The 5105-nt window shown below is 43.1% G+C and overlaps 1 pseudogene; it reads left to right on the top strand.

Annotated features, from left to right (window-relative positions):
- Positions 1-1831: 1831 nt before the first annotated feature.
- On the top strand, positions 1832-3778 carry LOC135549281 (major histocompatibility complex class I-related gene protein-like; annotated as a pseudogene).
- Positions 3779-5105: the final 1327 nt, after the last annotated feature.

The raw sequence follows: 5105 nt of genomic DNA, 5'->3' as shown, positions 1-5105 counted from the left end.
GAACAAATTCTTATTTTCAATGACGGCCTAGGAACAGTGGGTTAACTGCTTGTTCAGGGGCAGAACGACAGATTTGTACCTTGTCAGCTCGAGGATTTGAACTTGCAACCTTTTGGTTACTAGTCCAACGCTAAAGAATATGTACACAAGTGTAGAGGGATAAAGAATATGTACATAAAGATATATGAATGAGTGATGGTACAGAACGGCATAGGCAAGATGCAGTAGATGGTATCGAGTACAGTATATATATATGAGATGTATATACATATGAGATGAATAATGTAGGGTATGTAAACATATTAAGTAGCATTGTTTAAAGTGGCTAGTGATATGTTTTACATAAATTTCCATCAATTCCCATTATTAAAGTTGCTGGAGTTGAGTCAATGTGTTGGCAGCAGCCACTCAATGTTAGTGGTGGCTGTTTAACAGTCTGATGGCCTTGAGATAGAAGCTGTTTTTCAGTCTCTCGGTCCCAGCTTTGATGCACCTATACTGACCTCGCCTTCTGGATGATAGCGGGGTGAACAGGCAGTGGCTCGGGTGGTTGTTGTCCTTGATGATCTTTATGGCCTTCCTGTGACATCGGGTGGTGTAGGTGTCCTGGAGGGCAGGTAGTTTGCCCCCGGTGATGCGTTGTGCAGACCTCACTACCCTCTGGAGAGCCTTATGGTTGTGGGCGGAGCAGTTGCCGTACCAGGCGGTATAATGCCATCATTGTAAAATGTCTATTCTCTTCTGTACATAAATCATTGATAGGCACTGACACATGTACAGGCACCAGCATTCGAAAGCCTGTATCAAACTACTCAGAGTCAGAGTGCTGATTAAGGATCAGCTTGGCCTTTTAGATCATAATGAATAGGAGGACATCGACATAGGGGACCTGATCCTAGATCAGCACTGATGCGTAGAGGCCCAGGGCTGTCTACCCCTGGCTTATGCCGCATTCAAAGCAACTAGGAACTCAGAACTGAGAACCTGGAAATCTCCAACATTCGACTTCAGTGCAAAACATCTGGGAACTCCGGGGAAAAGAACGAGCACAGACTGAGATTTTTTTTTTGAAATCTCATCCAAATCGTGAATTCCCGCTCGGGAGCCTTTTGTTTGATTTCACCTTTATTTAACTAGTCAGTGTAGAACAGATTCTTATTTGCAATGACGGCTTACCAAAAGGCAAAAGGCCCCCTGCGTGGACAGGGGCTTGGTTAAAATTTTTTTATATAGGACAAAAATGCACATCACAACAAGGGAGACACCACAACACCACATAGAGAGAGACCTAAGACACCAACACAGCATGTTAGCAACACATGACATGGCAGCAGCACAACATGGTCACTGCTTTCTAGAGCTCTGACTTTCCCACCAGAAGATTACTGACTTCATGATTTGACCTCATATTCTTGAGTTCCCAGTTGTTTTGAATGTGGCATTCCTCAGGCCTTTTGTTGGATTGGTAAAAATGACTATTTTTCATTATTTCTTGACAAGTTGACTGACCGGGACATAGTAAAACATAAAATCATACAGTAAAAAAATATTAGCATGCTGAAGTTAATGTGTGTGCTGCCAGGAGCCAATTGTGAACTACTTTAATGGGGAATTTATTAATATTCTACTTTACTAGAATTTCAAAGTTGGTTTTCAGAAATAGTGCACATTATCCCCATCTCATCATTCAGAGAATAACATTCAAAAGTATGCTCAGTGAGTGGCCAGTTTATTAGGTACACCACCAATTACTCATGTGGCCATGGCTTGCTATATAATGCAAGCACACAGGCATTGGGTTAGTGTTCAGTTGAATGTTAAAATGGGCAAAATGTGTGACCTAAGCGGCTTTGAGAGTGATATGATCGTCAGTGCCAGGTGCGCCAGTTCCAGAATTTTAGAAACGGTCGGCCTCCTGGACGTTTCTCGCAAGACTGTGTCGAGGGTTGAGAAGGGTGTGACAAAAAAAAACATCCAGTCAGAGGCAGTCCTGTGGGCAAAAACAGCTTGTTGATGAGAGGTTGAAGGTGAATGGCAAGAATCATGCAAGATAACAGGCGGCCCCGAACAGGCAAATAAAAGTACAGTACAACAGTTGTTTACAGAATGGCATCTCGTAACACACATCTCGTCGGTCCGTGTCACGGATGGACTATTGCAGCAGGCGGCCCCACCGGGTTTCACTCCTATCAGCAAAAAAAACGGAACAGGCTGGTGGTGGTGGTAATGTTTTCCCTGCACACATTAGGTCCCATGATACCAATTGAGTAACTTTTCCATGCTCCAAAGAATTCAGGCTCTTCTGGAGGAAAAAGGGTCTCCAATACGGTAATAAATGGCTGTACCTAAAAAGCTGTTTAACTGAACAGCCACACCATCTCTCAATAGGTACTAACCTACAGTATCTGTCAGTATGTCTATCTTCTGTGTCATTTATTACATACTATTGTTGAGTTAGTACATAGAGTTACTGTATATGTGGTAATTGTAGAATATTTCTACTTTCCAGCTGTGCATTCCCTGCGGTTTGTTAGTACTCTGGGACATCAGGAATACCAGACTTGCCAGAGTTCGTGACTTTGGTGCTGGTGAATGGAAATCCCTTCTCCTACTATGACAGTAACATCAGCAGAATGACTCATAAACAGGAGTGGATAGCCAAGTCAGAGGGGCCTGACTACTGGGAGAGAAACATTCAGCTGTACATTGGTAATGAGCTGCTCAACCGGAACCAACCTGGTTGTTTCCCAGCAGCGCTTCAATCAGACTGCAGGTGAGTGATGATAAACCACCCTTATTAACATCAGTATTAAATATCAACTTAACTAAGCATGTGTGTGTGAATTACCCTCCTCTGTAACCAACAGCAGAGCCTCCTCCCTTTGTGAGTCTCTGATAAGAGAGAAAGCAACGAACAGAGAAAGCAGTGCACTGTGATGATATCTTGACAAGTCTTACTCTGAACCTCACTCGGTCTCTCTCGTTGCCTCTCTCTCTCTGGTGTGCACATATCCCAGGTAATGTATGGTTGTGAGTGGGATGAAGAGACTGGTATCACTGATGTGTTGTTCCAGTATGGTCATGATAGAGAGGATTTCATCTCATTTGACCTAAAGACAATGACATGGGTCACTCCAAAGCCACAGGCTGTCATCACCAAACACAAGTATGACAGTAACATAGCTGTCAATGAGGGGTATAAGCATTACCTCACCCAGAGGTGTATAACATGTCTCAAGAAGTATCTGCAGAATGGGAAGAGTACTCTGCAGAGGATAGGTACAGAAACACTGGGACAATTTATTCTACATACACAATTTGTATTTAATACTGTTGAGTTTTTAAATGTGTGCATTGAATTGTACATAATTCACAATACTGTTAACACTGTGCATTGTTAATAACAACTTCCTTATTCTGCTCTGCATCTTTTCCCTGTCATTCTTTCTCTCCCATCTCTGTGTCTTTACCCCACCCTTCTCTCTCTTCCATCCTTTCTTTCCACACCCATTTCTCTCCCCCAGTGTCTATCCTCCAGAAGACCCCCTCCTCTCCAGTTGTGACATGTCATGCTACAGGTTTCTACCCCAGAGGAGTGATGGTGATGCGGATGAGAGGACAACAGGATATCCATGAGGATGTGAAGTATGGAGAGACCCTCCCCAACCACGACGGGACCTTCCAGATGAGGTCTCGTCTGACAGTGGACCCTAAGGAGTGGGACAACAACAACACCTCAAGCTGTATGGTCCAACAAGAACCCTGTATCACACCCTGATCTGTTCCACCAGTCTTTGTGCTCATCTCCACCCCAATCCAGGTGTTGACCCTCTTCCCCATTACCCCCAGTGTATTTATACTTGTGTTCTCTGTTTATCTGTTGCCAATTCGTCTTGTCAAGCTTACCAACGTATTTTCTGAGTTCCTGTTCTCTACTAGACTCTGATTTGACCTCTTGCCTGCCCTGACCTCGAGCCTGCCTGCCGCCCTGTACCGTTTGGACTCTGACCTAGTTTATTAACTTTTGCCTGTCCTCGACTTGCCTCTAGCCTGCCCCTTGGTTGTTCAATAAATATCAGAGATTCGAACCATCTGCCTCCTATGTCTGCATCTGGGTCTTGCCCTGTGTCGTTATACCCTGAGGATGAAGTCACCATCAGACTGGAACACTCAGGTGGTCAAGACCAACTGGAGTTAGTAATTATTATCATACAGAGAAACTGTGAATGTTACGGCATACTTGTAGAGAGGCTACAGTCTACAAAAAGGACCTCTGTCATGTTAATTGATAATTGTTGCCTTTGAATATTGGTAAAACATTTAACTCTATGCATATAGTCATAGGCTATTAATTTATTTTTTACCTCATAAACCACAAATTCCCAAACTTAGCATACCAAACGTTCAAAATAAAAACAAATTACCTCAATGATAAAGCATTTACTGTGTGGAAAGGTGTCCTCTTTCCTGGCCAATGAAGTCCAATTTTGGGGACCATTTTTTACTCATCAACGGCACAGTTGAGTTTTAATCCAAAACTAGTTGGAATACCACAGATCATAATTACATCACTTGCAATTAATGTCTGCACGGTTGACTTCAAATTGCATAGCCAATTACCATTTTCTCATGGACATTTACAATAAGAACTGTAATATGATCTTTGTAAGCACTGAGAAGCTGTGGAGGAGTGTCCCTAACTTATGTCATGTCATACTAAGACCAACGCCTAAACAAGTACCCATAATTCATTAACATATTTTTTTCTGTTCAGTTCCAGAGAATGACAATGCAGGTTTCATCATTGGGAGTGTGGAAGCTGCTGCTACTTTTGGGTCCTCCTGGCTGCTGTCTGGTTAAACAGGAGGAGGACCAGGGAGACATGCAACAACTACCAGGAACACAGAGACTAGTGGGGACCAGAAACATGGGGTAGATTCATTACATTTACATTTACATTTAAGTCATTTAGCAGACGCTCTTATCCAGAGCGACTTACAAATTGGTGAATTCACCTTCTGACATCCAGTGGAACAGCCACTTTACAATAGTGCATCTAAATCATTTAGGGGGGGGGGGGGTGAGAAGGATTACTTATCCTATCC

This window comes from Oncorhynchus masou, chromosome 12 (assembly GCF_036934945.1).
Source record: "Oncorhynchus masou masou isolate Uvic2021 chromosome 12, UVic_Omas_1.1, whole genome shotgun sequence".
Classification (NCBI taxonomy): domain Eukaryota; kingdom Metazoa; phylum Chordata; class Actinopteri; order Salmoniformes; family Salmonidae; genus Oncorhynchus; species Oncorhynchus masou.
This window is presented reverse-complemented; position numbering and strand designations above follow the sequence as displayed.